The sequence below is a fragment of the Eleutherodactylus coqui genome, chromosome 6 (genome assembly GCF_035609145.1).
Source record: "Eleutherodactylus coqui strain aEleCoq1 chromosome 6, aEleCoq1.hap1, whole genome shotgun sequence".
NCBI lineage: Eukaryota > Metazoa > Chordata > Amphibia > Anura > Eleutherodactylidae > Eleutherodactylus > Eleutherodactylus coqui.
Genome location: NC_089842.1, coordinates 64,643,387 through 64,658,268, shown reverse-complemented (window position 1 = coordinate 64,658,268; position 14,882 = coordinate 64,643,387). Strand labels below are relative to the sequence as shown.

Sequence of the window (14,882 nt, the reverse complement as noted above, 5' to 3'; positions counted from 1 at the left end):
ATATGATGGCCAAGCACCCCACAAGGTGGGACGAAGGCCGTTCACCGCCTCCGGTTTGCACCCCTGCCTCTCCCCCTGTGCCCCAACCTGCCACTGAGATGCAACCCCCCTCTCAGGACACAGGCACTACCGCCTCATGGCCTGCACCCACACCCTCATCTCCGCTGTCCTCGGCCCCATCCAGCAGTGTAGTTCAGCGCACCATTCAGCCGTCGCTTGCGCAAGTGTTCGAGCGCAAGCGCAAGTACGCCGCCACGCACCCGCACGCTCAAACGTTAACCGTCCGCATAGCAAAATTCATCAGCCTTGAGATGCTGCCGTATAGGGTTGTGGAAACTGAGTCCTTCAAAAGTATCATGGAGGCGGCGGCCCCGCGCTACTCAGTTCCCAGTCGCCACTACTTTTCCCGATGTGCCGTCCCAGCCCTGCACGACCACGTCTCCCGCAACATTGTGCGCGCCCTCACCAACGCGGTTACTGCCACGGTCCACTTAACTACGGACACGTGGACAAGCACAGGCGGGCAGGGCCACTACATCTCCCTGACGGCACATTGGGTGAATTTAGTGGAGGCTGGGACAGAGTCAGAGACTGGGACCGCTCACGTCCTACCCACCCCCAGAATTGCGGGCCCCAGCTGGGTGCTGGTATCTGCGGAGGTGTATGCTTCCTCCACTAAAGCACCCTCCTCCTCCTCCTCCTCCTCTGTCTCGCAATCAAGATGTGTTAGCAGCAGCATGTCGCCAGCAGTCGGTGTCGCGCGGTGTGGCAGCACAGCGGTGGGCAAGCGTCAGCAGGCCGTGCTGAAACTACTCAGCTTAGGCGATAAGAGGCACACGGCCCACGAACTGCTGCAGGGTCTGACAGAGCAGACCGACCGCTGGCTTGCGCCGCTGAGCCTCCAACCGGGCATGGTCGTGTGTGACAACGGCCGTAACCTGGTGGCGGCTCTGCAGCTCGGCAGCCTCACGCACGTGCCATGCCTGGCCCACGTCTTTAATTTGGTGGTTCAGCGGTTTCTGAAAAGCTACCCACGCTTGTCAGACCTGCTCGTAAAGGCGCGCCGGCTCTGCGCACATTTCCGCAAGTCCCACACGGACGCTGCCACCCTGCGCACCCTGCAACATCACTTTAAGCTGCCAGTGCACCGACTGCTGTGCGACGTGCCCACACGGTGGAACTCTACGCTCCACATGTTGGCCAGGCTCTATGAACAACGTAGAGCTATAGTCGAATACCAACTCCAACATGGGCGGCGCAGTGGGAGTCAGCCTCCTCAATTCCTTTCAGAAGAGTGGGCCTGGTTGGCAGACATCTGCCATGTCCTTGGTAATTTTGAGGAGTCTACCCAGGTGGTGAGCGGCGATGCTACAATCATTAGCGTCACCATTCCTCTGCTATGCATCTTGAGAAATTCCCTGCAAACCATAAAGGCAGCTGCTTTGCGCTCGGAAACGGGGGCGGGGGAAGACAGTATGCCGCTGGATAGTCAGGGCACCCTCCTGTCTATTTCTCAGCGCGTACAGGAGGAGGAGGAGGAGCATGAGGAGGATGAGGAGGAGGGGGAAGAGACAGCTTGGCCCGCTGCTGACGGTACACCGGCTGATTGCCTGTCATCCTTTCAGCATGTTTGGCCTGAGGAGGAGGAGGAGGAGGAGGAGGATCCTGATAGTGATCTTCCTAGTGAAGACAGCCATGTGTTGCGTACAGGTACCCTGGCACACATGGCTGACTTCATGTTAGGATGCCTTTCTCGTGACCCTCGCGTTGCACGCATTCTGGCCACGACGGATTACTGGGTGTACACACTGCTCGATCCACGGTATAAGGAGAACCTGCCCACTCTGATTCCCGAAGAGGAAAGGGGTTCGAGAGTGTTGCTATACCACAGGACCCTTGCGGACAAGCTGATGGTAAAATTCCCAGCCGACAGCGCTAGTGGCAGAAGGCGCAGTACCGAGGGCAAGGTAGCAGGGGATGTGCGTAGATCGAGCAGCATGTACATCCCAGGCAGTGCAACAGTCTTTAAGGGCCTGGCCAGCTTTATGGCTCCCCACCAAGACTGTGTCACCGCTCCCCAGTCACGGCTGAGTCGGCGGGAGCACTGTAAAAGGATGGTGAGGGAGTACGTAGCGGATCGCACAACCATCCTTGGTGACGCCTCTGCCCCCTACAACTACTGGGTGTCGAAGCTGGACATGTGGCCTGAACTAGCGCTGTATGCCCTGGAGGTGCTTGCTTGTCCTGCGGCTAGCGTCTTGTCGGAGAGGGTGTTTAGTGCGGCTGGGGGAATCATCACAGATAAGCGTAGCCGCTTGTCAACCGACAGTGCCGACAGGCTAACACTCATCAAGATGAACAAAGGCTGGATTTCCCCAGACTTCTGTTCTCCACCAGCGGACAGCAGCGATACGTAAGCAATACGTAGGCTGCACCCGCGGATGGAAGCTACGTTCTCTCTCACCATCCAAAACGGGGACATTTCTGCTTCATCAATCTGTGTCTAATATTCCTCCTCCTCCTCCTCCTGCTCCTCCTCCTGAAACCTCACGTAATCACGCTGAACGGGCAATTTTTCTTAGGGCCACAAGGCTCACTCAAATAATTTTTCAGAACAATTTTTATAAGTTTCAATGCGCTTAAAAGCATTGGAACTTTAACTTGAACCAATTTTTCGTTACACTGGGCTGCCTCCAGACCTAGTTACCACTTAAGCCACATTAACCAAAGCGATTAATGGGTTTCACCTGCCCTCTTGGCTGGCCATGGCCAATTTTTGGGATGTACATTAGTACTGTTGATACAGCAATTTTTGTGGGCCCTCGCCTACAGTGTAATCAAATTAATTTTTAGCCCACCTGCATTACAGCTGACGTTACCTCAGCTGTGTTGGGCAATGCAATGGGATATTTTTATGTACCGCCGGTGGGTTCCAGGGAGCCACCCATGCTGTAGGTGCACACTGAGTTTTTAATACATCTGTACACTTCTAAAGAACCCGTCTGACTGGGCCATGCAGTGTGGGCCGAAGCCCACCTGTATTACGCACGACATTACTACCTCAGCTGTGTTGGGCAATGCAATGGGATATTTCTATGTACCGCCGGTGGCTTCCTGGCACCCACCCAGGCAGTGGGTCCACAGGGAGTTTAACCTACATGTGTCCACTTGTAAAGAACCCCAGTCAGACTGGGGCATGCAGTGTGGGCCGAAGCCCACCTGCATTAAGCACGACATTACTACCTCAGCTGTGTTGGGCAATGCAATGGGATATTTTTATGTACCGCCGGTGGGTTCCAGGGAGCCACCCATGCTGTAGGTGCACACTGAGTTTTTAATACATCTGTACACTTCTAAAGAACCCGTCTGACTGGGCCATGCAGTGTGGGCCGAAGCCCACCTGTATTACGCACGACATTACTACCTCAGCTGTGTTGGGCAATGCAATGGGATATTTCTATGTACCGCCGGTGGCTTCCTGGCACCCACCCAGGCAGTGGGTCCACAGGGAGTTTAACCTACATGTGTCCACTTGTAAAGAACCCCAGTCTGACTGGGGCATGCAGTGTGGGCCGAAACCCACCTGCATTAACCCTTTCCAGTCCACTGTGTGACCTGTGAAGACATTAGGGTTTAAGGCTGTACAGCTCCGTTGTTGGTAGACGTCCGTCGGGGTTCTCTTACTGCATATTGCCAGCCTCTCTTCTGTCGGAGCCTATCCTACGTGTCAGCTCATGCAGTACTGGCTTTAGCCAGCATATAGCGCCGTTGTATAACAGCAGAAAAAGAGTAAGCCCCCTAGGAAAACCATATACAAATTGGATTGGAAAGGGTTAAGCACAACATTACTACCTCAGCTGTGTTGGGCAATGCAATGGGATATTTCTATGTACCGCCGGTGGCTTCCTGGCACCCACCCATGCTGTAGGTGCACACGGAGTTTTTACTACATCTGTACACTTATAAAGAACCCCAGTCAGACTGGGGCATGCAGTGTGGGCCGAAGCCCACCTGCATTAAGCACGACATTACTACCTCAGCTGTGTTGGGCAATGCAATGGGATATTTCTGTGTACCGCCGGTGGGTTCCAGGGAGCCACCCATGCTGTGGGTCGACAGGGACTTCACAATAGGGAGTTGTACCTGCCTGTGTCTATGAATTAAAAAGCCCGGTCTGACTGGGGCATGCAGACACCTTGACAGAATGAATAGTGTGTGGCACATAGGTTCCCCATTGCTATGCCCACGTGTGCAGCTCCTGATGGCGGTGGCACAGGATTCTATTTCTCATTGCTTCTGTACAGCATTGTGGGCTATCGCTCCGCCACTTTTAAAGAGGGTCGCTGCCTAGCCGTGCCAACCTCTGCAGTGTGTGCCTGCGGTCCCTCGTCATGGCAGACGCAATTCTAAATAGACATGAGCGTGGTGTGGCATGAGGGCAGCTGAAGGCTGCCCAGGGACACTTTGGTGTGCGCTGTGGGGGGGGGAGGGGGGGCGGTTGGGCAGCATGTAACCCAGGAGAAGTGGCAGTGGAGTGTCATCCAGGCAGTGATTGTGCTTTGTTGTAGCTAGTGTGGTGCTTAGCAAAGGTATGCCATGCTAATGAGGGCTTTTCAGAAGTAAAAGTTGTTGGGAGGGGGGGGGGGCCCACTCTTGCCGGTATTGTGGCTTAATAGTGGGACCTGTGAACTTGAGATGCAGCCCAACATGTAGCCCCTCGCCTGCCCTATCCGTTGCTGTGTCGTTCCCATCACTTTGTTGAATTGCCCAGATTTTCACACATGAAAACCTTAGCGAGCATCGGCGAAATACAAAAATGCTCTGGTCGCCCATTGACTTCAATGGGGTTCGTTGTTCGAAACGAACCCTCGAGCATCGCGGGAAGTTCGTTCCGAATAACGAACACCCGAACATTTTGGTGTTCGCTCATCTCTAATTAAATACTTTCACAATTTTTAGCTAAGAAATCGTGATATACATTCGTGCCAGTCATGATGTGATGTAGGAAAACGTATCTAATGACTCTGGCAAAAAATGTGTGGAATTTTCTTTTTTTTCATGAGGAACTGGATTATTTCCTATACCAACTCTCAGATGACTTGCAATAATAACTACTTGATTGTCATGTCATGGTCAGCATACTTGGTCTTTAGCTTCTTTCTAGTAGAAGACACTGGAGATCTCAATCATGAAGTACAATTTTGGACCCTACATTACATTCGGCTACAGTTTGCTTCATTGTCCACTGTATGTTCATCAGAACTATTCTTTACATCCTGCTCTCATTCCTTTTGGCATTGAGATGCTTACATCCTCGGGATCCCCTTTGTCTAGATGTTTTTCCTCGAACACGCCTTTCTCTGTTTATTCTCCATAATGTTTGGTGAGAATACCCCACAAGGTTGGCAGTTTTTAAAATACTGGCCTTGGCTAGCCTAGCACCAATCTCCATGCCAAGGACACAAGTTGCTCAGATGACAGTGGAGTCACACTGCAACTGATCCACAGAAAGCATGCTGACTTAAGTTTATGCTGCCCTACGTGGGCACAGATATAATTTCCATAAGACATTCTGCAGTTGTGAAAGGGCAGGAGTGAAAGTGGCCATTCAAAGTATGGGATGGATGGAAAAGGAGAATACGATCAGATAGATTTGGGTGTGTGTTTCCTGTATCCAAGTTTATATGATTTCTGATAGCATTTTTTCTGTGCACGAGCAAAATATATCATCTTTTTTTGACAAGCAATGTATTAAAAAAGCTGTGGGAGGAGAAGCTGTTCTGCTAATAAATGTGAACGAAAGTATTCTATTAGATATATATATATAAGAAAATTGCAAGACAATGGTGATATTTAGAGAGAGTTTAATAAAACAGGTGTCATAATAGTCTTCTGATATTAAGTAAAATGATTCATACCTACAGTCATGGTGACTAGACATGTGTATCGCCACATTTTTTACTTTGAGTAATACTGTATATTGCAGACTTTTCAACAGTGAAAATGGAGTGGATGAGACAGGGGCTTAGAAAAATATAAAAAAAATATTACTCATGGCCAGATATCACCCTCGCAGTCCTTCTGAAAACCCTAAAGTCCTTCTAAAACCCGGTTTCACAGAGAAACCGACTTGCATCACTGCAGGGGTTCCCTTCATCTCCTCCACGGCTGTCACAGCGGTAGCAGGAGATCCCAATGCTCTCCCATTATTTTCAATGGGGCCACCGCTGCTGCCACCGGCCCCATTGAGAACATGTGGTAACCCCTGGATGCGACATCCTCACATCCCTATGAGGCTGAAGAAATCCCCTGCCACAGCTGTCACAGCTGCAGCAGGGGATCTTAACTTTCTCCCATTGATTTCAATGTGGCCGGCCCCATTGAAGACAAAGGGCGATATCGCAGAAAGTAAGCGGATCCTGCGATTTTTTTTTTCAGGCAGCATCGCAGGAGTCAAAACATTGCAAATGAGAATGAAACCATTGAAAATCATTGATTTCATAATCATGCGTTTTCACTCATGTGAAAATCGTGTGATTTTCTCGCCAATGTCAAGGCGCCCTCACGGTGAACTTCACAGCCAAATCCTGTATTTCCTCACAGCAGTCATAAAAAACCTTGATAATTTCTTTGCTGAAATGTATTATAGCTTTCTATTGGTCATTAGTATAATGTGTCCTGCATATATAAACTAAGACTGACATTCAAAGAAGAAAAGTACTGTAAATGCAAAATAGTTTGCTTTCATGTTCTTCACTAGGCAATTCCCAACATTTTCCGAAATGAGAAACAATAACATATGTTGAATTGAAAGTCATAATGTCAGGTTCATTTACCAGAAAACAAGACTGTAATGGTTCTAATGGCAACTGTTTAAGATAACTTAAATTAAAGGAACGAGCTGACACCTAAGGCTTGCTTGTAGCAAAAATGTCATTAGCTTCTATGCTAAGAAGAAGCCTGCATCTATTTATGGTGGTATGTAAAGATATGAGAAGAGCATTTAATGAGATTTGTGCAACTGTTCTTGCTTATGTGAACTTTATGACAAAGAATAAAGGCAAAAAATAAATGGGGCGTTACTATTTCTCCTAGTGCAGAGCATCAAGTTGGTGTGAGGAGCCTTGTACAGTAGTTCAAATGCTTCTTTTGACAATAAGGTGAAAATTGAAGATGATACAATATAGTGCTTCTTTAGCACCTCCTACTGGAAGACAGCTTCCCTACAAGGCAATGTTTGACCTTTCAGCAGACCGTGCAGCATGACTAAAGATATAAGGCATACCTAAGTTTTCTCCATAAGGAATGCAAATAAAACTCCATAAGTAAACGACATTTCCTTATTTAAATTACTTTGGTTTGGCTTTATCCTTAGTCAGGTTGCAAGACCTGTTGAAAGGTCAGAAATTGACGTTTAGGGAAGCTACCTCCAATGGGCGGCATATAAAGCCACTAAACCATCTCCTACTGGCAAAGAAAGAAATGAGCAATCTTCCAGCAAATCCCAGCTATCTAATAATCATAACAATGCTCCAGGAACATTTTGCTCAGGAAAAAGTTTATAACTTTTCTCTTCTTAATTTGCAGGAAACAGTCAAACAATGGAAAAACCTGAATTCTGCCAATAGCAAGGTCAGTGTTCTCAGATTAAAATCTATGTAAACTATTGCACTTTTTGTTTTAATCATTGTGTTTTTGGAAATTAAGACATTTTGTAAGTGGTTTTCAAATTTAATAAAAATCTGATTGTTTGATTTCTATACATTGGCAATGTAGACTAGCTGACTGAAACTATGGCAAACTTTGTCAGCTAAACTGACTGACTTCTCTCCTATTTGCTACCCTTTTGTGAATGTGCATTTACTGCCTTCCATTGAGCTGTTACAGAGGGCTGTATGACAGTGCTGGGAGATGGTTTAGGAAAGCAGAACAGAAAAAGCTACTATTACAGAGGGCTGTAATTCACTCCAGGTAAATGTTATGCTCTAATCGCTAGTAAGGGGGAAGCAGCTATTTCTCTATGGAATTGATGCTCAATCAGTGCAGATTCCACAAGCTGTATATTTTGGTGTGGATCTGCATTAAAATCTGCATCTAACGCAGTTTTTATGCAGATTTTTGATACAGATTTTCCCTTTAGATATCAGCTCTTCAAATGACACAGATTTTGAGAAATGAGTCATCACTAGAGATGAGCGAGTATACTCGCTAAAGGCAATTGCTCGAGCGAGCATTGCCTTTTGCGAGTATACTCGCTCATCTCTAGTCATCACCAATATGGTATATATATATATATATATATATATATATATATATATATATATATATATATATATATATATATATATATATATATATATATATTATGTAAGGATATTAACCATTGCGTTGAAAAACTAAATGCTTAGTCTTTGGGAATGGCAATGATTCAACTACCCTGCAGTGTCATCAGAGGGAAAATATTACATTATATGGTGCCCACTGAAGCCAATCAGTCGTCTGTCTAACGTATACATATACATGCTGAATCCTCTAAACCAGAAAAACTCTTTATAGCTCTTTTTCATTTTGACTAATCGATGAAAGATATCAAAAGATGCTCTTAAAAATTATTTGCAAATTATTTTTTAAAACTACACAAACCCTTTAAATTACTCTGTGTCTGTCAAAAGGGATAGCGGGTTATCTGCTTTCTCTGGTTATACTACATATCTATTTATCGTAGTTTAATGATTAATTTCTAGTCCTTTGAACAACATGTTTTACCAGTGCTGAATTTGAGTTCTTTGGGAACAACAAAATAAATGCCTGTGATTGCTCACCTATACAAAGTTAGATCATGTCTAAGGAAGCCACGCTTATAACTTTTTTTTTATCCTGAGTACTTTACTTTTTGATTAGGGACAAAAAATGATAGATCCTGTTGTACAAGGTCAACTTTAGATGGGTTTATACTTTGCTTTATCTGTTGGTTCTTCCTGTTATAGATGGCTTTTATAATGTCATTATGTTATAGATATTAACCCCCTGAAAGATCTTTTGGTGCTTTTTTTTTAAGGAGAGACTTTTACTAATCATATTCAGTACATATGTGTATAAAACATTGTACATGGATGCAGATAGCATCTACACAAATGTGTCCTCCCTTACATTTTGTCTTGATTTGATATAGGCTGCCTGTGACAAATGCAGTGTGCTGGCCACCTACAACCTGTAGACTCCCATGCTAGAAAATATATACAGAGAAATGTCTTTGATACGATAACCCAAAATTGCTTTGAAACATGGGCTTCTGGGGGGTTGGTCTTCTCAAAGAAGATGGGCAATATGCAAAAAATTTACGTTGGAACTGAAAATCAATTACTGTAAATCTGGATAGAAGGGTTGTCTTCTCAATGAAGGCGCATTTTGGAGATGTTTTACTGTACACATAAGATAAGTCTTTTTGCTGGACTGCTGCGTTTCTGGTCTGACGGATATCATTAGGAGGCTAAAGATCGCCCACAGACTCTCATGTTAATAAAAATACAGCAAATGTTAAAAGTATACATTTTTTACTGCTTGGGGTGAGAATGTATTGATTTTTTTATCATCTGGAAGCGGAGTGTTGTAGAAAATTCAATCAAATTTTAAGCTGGACACCCCTGTATCTAGCATTGTTGGCCCCTTTTTTTTCTGAACATGTAATTTTATGGCCCCAACATTTGAAGCTACCCTACTTAAACTACTTGTTATATGGAAAAAGGAAAGTGACAACCACTTGGGGAAGCAAGACAAGTGTAACCTAAGGATACCCAATAGTGATGAACAAACTTTTTCAAACAGTTCAGTCCAAATAGTTTTGAACTGAGCTAAAAGTTCACTAAAACTTCAGAAACTGGTGTATTACTATGTCTAAATGCCATAAAGCCATAATACTCTGAGTGTGTTATACAGGGCTTTTATGGCTCGTGTTCTACCCCAGTATTCAGGACTAGTATTGAGTTAATGAAGCAAATTAAGCCATGCGCTGGATAGAGCTTTGCAAAAATCTCAGTTCAGGTTCAGGCATGAAATTCTTAGTGATGTAGTTACTGTACATATTAGGAACATAGAATACATTGTATTTGTGCATTTTAACCAGTGACTAATCCATTTGTTTATAGGAATCCCAGTTTTATTTCATGACTGGGAAGTACCACTTCAGGCTACAGAAATGAAAGAAAAGCTCTTCGGCGTCAATATGTTGGTTCTTATGGAACTGTTTGGTGACTCATTGACAGAGAACTATGCAGTATAAAATAACAGCCATGTGGTTGATCTAAATCATTGTGACTACTGATGTTCATAACAGCTGCTGCTAGATGCATTCAGGTAAAGGATACAATGTCAGCATTGTACATAAAAAACAAAGCTATCCCTGAAGCCCTTGAGTATATACTTTTGACGTATTGGATGCAGAGTCAGAGAAAATTGCGCTGAGATCAGGAGCCATCCCAGTGGAATTGTAGTACTTTGCCGACTCTTGAGCTACAATCGTATTTTACTGCTTTACTTAGAGGTGTATTGAGACAATGTCTATTTTGTAAAGTGAAATCTCCAGAGAAAGGTTCATCAAGTTCAATGCTTCAAAGTCCATTTGTGCGTGAAGTTGATAAGTTTACATTTTAGTTCTTTAGCATGAGTGAGACAAATTGCTTGGTGGGTAAAATAAAAGTAGTTTATATGGTTTTGTTTGAAGGGGTTTTCCAGGATTATACTATCCTTGACCTATCCTGAGGATAGATCATCAGTAGCAGATCGGCGAGAGCCCACCCACCACCTGAGTCCACCACTGATCAGCTTTTTGCTGAGTAGCTGCACTAGTGAACATAGCTGCTGTGTTCCTAAAACACATAGCTCCATATATTGTGCAGTGGTCTAGAATAGTATTGTACTACAAATGTATTACTTTATGTAATGTCTTATTTAATCTATGTTTCCTTCTGACTTGTAAAATACTGTACTGTTGGTGCTATATATATATATATATATATATATAAGATTATGATTCAATTTTTGTTGCAAGCTCTCTTCCATTTACTTGACTGGACCCCTGCAGAAACAGTGCAAATAGCAGCTCTGGACACAGCGGCTCTGCCAATCTGCTATTACCTATCCTTAGAGTAGGTCATCAATAGTTTTAACTTCAAAACCCCCTTAATATTGGAACTTAGTAGCTTTAGGCTTATCAAACACCATTAAAGGGGTTTTCTGATTTTATTATATGGTTGTAGCTGAACTTTGTACTGACCATCCAAGATCTTGAGGACCAATTTAATTCAGGGCATATTAACAGTATTTACTACACTCAAACTTTGACTTTAACAAACATAATCCCTATACTTAACCAAAGGTGTAATCTGAAGCTGCTAGGCCCAACTACTAAATTGGCAACTGGACTTTCACCTACCATGTGTTATTAATAATACTAATGTTTTCTCATGTGTCAGAGGAGATTTCAGGTCCTCTCGGGCACCAGGACTGGGTTCAACTGCTGCAACTACAACTCCTGTAGTTGCATTCCTGGGCCCAACATTTTCAGTAATATTGAGTGAACCAAAACAGTAGAAGTCTATTTTGAGTTTAAAGGTGGCTTCACACGAATGTGTGCGTACATAGGTGCGTACATATGTGCACACCCCTGTACGCGCAAAAACACGCGTGTATGCAGGTCTGTGCATTGTCTTCAATGGAGCCACGGCTGCTGCCGGTGGCTCCATTGAAGGCAATGATCTGCTGGCACCCCGTAATTGTTTTTCAGTGAAGAGCTTTAAATATAAGGCAGTTGAAGGAAGGTGAGTATGTGGTGTTTATAATTTTTTACACTACTTTGCCTTGTTTTTCAGGGAAGGGCTTATACCTAAAGCCCTTCGCTGAAAAACAATTACTGGTGCCGGCAGCTGGATCCACTACCGCAGCTGTCATCTGTGACAGTTGCGGTAGGGAATTCTTTATTCCATGCGAGAATTTAGAATCCCTTTGCCACATCTGTCACATATGTGACAGGTGCAGCAGGAAATTGTTTTTCCCCGCTGGGCAGATGTGGCAGATGTGTTCCTCATCCCCACGGTGGACACAGCAGCGGCGGACAAGTAAGTATATTTAATTTTTTTTTTAAACTAAAATGTTTGTTTTCCAGGGAAGAGTTTATATTTAAAGCTCTTCCCTGAAAAACAATTACGGAGTGCTGGCAGACCATTGAAGACAATGCGTTTATTCCCCATGGTGCACGCATGTCCTATCTTTGCAGGCGCATGCCTGTAAAGCACGGACATGTGAACACACCATAGGGATTGCATAGCTTGTAATAGACGCATGTTTTGTGCGAGCGTATGCATGCACAAAAACACGCTCATGTGAAGCTACCCTAACTTTGCTAAAAGTTCAGTTTGGTGAGAACCTGAATCTTAGGTGGTTCGTCTTGGATGAACTCCTTGAGAAAAGAAGGAAAAAGATGAAAAAAGGAGAAGAAGCTGAAAAGGAAGGAGAAGAAAAAAGGCACAGAAGGAAAAGACAGAGAAAAAGGAAGCAAAAAGAAGTAAAAAAAATATATTTCCCTTTTATCTTTTTTCTTCTTTTTTCCTTCTTTTTCCATCTTTTGCCTTCTCCATACTCTTTTCCTTTTATCTTCTTTTTCCTCTTTCTTCTTTTTTTCTTTTTTCTTTATTTCAGCTTTCTTTTTTATTTTTTTTCTTCATTAACCTTGCCTTAAAAACAGCTCAAAACTGCTCAGATACACTTCTTAGTTACCTTAGAGTGTTCTACGGTGCTTTTATGGCTTTTAGACAGTGTTATACACCAATTGTAGGGGTATTGGTAAAGTTCCAGTTTGGTTCAAACCAATTTGGACTGAACCAAACTTCAAATCGGCAGAACCAAACATTTCAAAAGTTTGCTAATTACTAATTTTCAGCATGAAAGTCTAAAGAGCCATAGTAAAGCCCGATTAGTGGCTAGTGGGAGGTGAGTTTACCATTTATATAAAACCCAATTGGAAAGTCGGATCATCCTGTACATTGCTTGTTTAGAGTTCATTACCAGAAGAGTATTTTCACTTCCTGTTGTGAGAGTTGAAATGGCCTAGAAACCAGATGAACATTGCAATTAGATTGTTATTTTATATATGGTGCTACTGCTTGGTTACTGTATGCTGGTTTATAGACATGGTCTGGTGGTATTTACAGTGCTTGTGTTGGCATTGTGTAGAACTGGTACTTAGGCAATGTAAAGTATACTATTTCTGCAGTGTATTAAAGTGGGAGCACTATATAACGTTTTTATTTAAAGGGGTTGTCTAGTTGTAAACTACTGATGGCCTACCCTCAGGACATGTAAGTAGTAGTAGATCAGCTGGGCTCTATAACCATGGACCTAACCGATTAGTTGCTAACAGGGCCAGTTTGCTTAAGCATTGAGCTAATTTCACGAGGAAGCAGACAACTCTGTTCTTTGTGCAGTAGCCAGGCTTGGTATTGCAGGCCAAGTACCGATTCATTTCAATGGGAACTTGCCTGCAGTACAAGCTTGGCCACTGCAGTAAAAATGGAGCTGTGTACTTTGTGCAGAAATCAGCTCAGTGTATGAGCATGCCACTTGGCAAACAGCTGATCACTGGGGATCCTGAGTGATGGACACCCCACTAATTTACTATTGATGACCTGTTCTAAGGATAGGTCACTAACAGTTTACAATTAGACAACCCCTTTAAGTAACTGTAGGGAAAAGTTATTTGATCATCTTATGTCACTGCAGGCACCATATCCTATGATTGTACAACTGGGCCTGTATGGTATGTTTATTAACAAACTGCATGATCGCACACCACATGATAGGTGGGTCACCCAAAAAATACCAAGGTATTGATGATCCAACATAAGGTGAATGCCCAGAATCAAGAGAATGTGGAACCTCTTCATAGATCATTTCAATAAATATGACATGTTTTGGATTATTGAAAACACTCTTTTGTACAATTACAAGTGCAAACTTTATGTAGATTGTCATTGAATCTATGTCTAATTGGACAACAAGAATGATGAACATATGGGCAGCATAATGCTTATATTATCACGGAAATTAAAATTAGATTTTAATATGCACAAAAGCTAAATGTGGTTCTTGGTTGGAAATCTCTACATTTTTCTCTAATAAGCAATTCTGTATAGTAGATACAGATAATACAAGAAGAAGAAGATAGAAGGACAAAGGCTAAAACAAGTCATTCACCTAAAAAATGCTAAATACGCTAATTCACCAACATCTATTGAGACTCCTCAAGATTTGTTAGTTTAATAAAACTCTGACTCCTTGACTACTATGCTCAATTATAATCACATGAGTACTACATAGACCTTAAAGTGTTTCCCTGTGGGAGCTTTCAATTGAAATTGTGCTACAGCATCATTTCCTCATTATCAGGCCTCTGAAGAAGCCTAATAAACTTGGCTTAAATAATAGAGTGATCATTTATGTGGAATTTTAACGATCCTTCCTAATAGGTTATAATCATCATGAACAGTAACTGATGATCACACTAAACCCAGATTTGCTGTTCATTTAGTCTTCTAATTGTAAAATGATTAAGACATGAATTAAGAGTTATACATTATGGCAATTACATTTTTTATCTAGTTCCTTAAAGGGTTGTATCATCCTGACAATCTCTTTTCATATGCACTATTACAGCATATGGACACCACAAATGGGGATCCCACTCTCTCTATGAATGGGAGTAAAGAGGTGCTCACAAGTATTGTCTCTAGCTGTTGCTGACCTGATATGTTCATATGTCAACAGAATGGGTATTTGTCTGAATAGCTGCATGTACTAATGCTGTATATTTTCATTGTACCTGCCAGGGA

The 14,882-nt window shown here is 43.2% G+C and overlaps 1 protein-coding gene across 1 annotated transcript in view; it reads left to right on the top strand.

The window, feature by feature from the left end:
• Positions 1-14,882, top strand: part of DRD2 (dopamine receptor D2) — a 441,704-nt gene that overhangs the window by 169,519 nt on the left and 257,303 nt on the right. Inside the window, exon 2 of the mRNA XM_066606916.1 lies at positions 7,588-7,632. The gene's annotated coding sequence lies outside the window, so the exon portion shown is untranslated. The remainder of the gene's footprint in view (positions 1-7,587; positions 7,633-14,882) is intronic.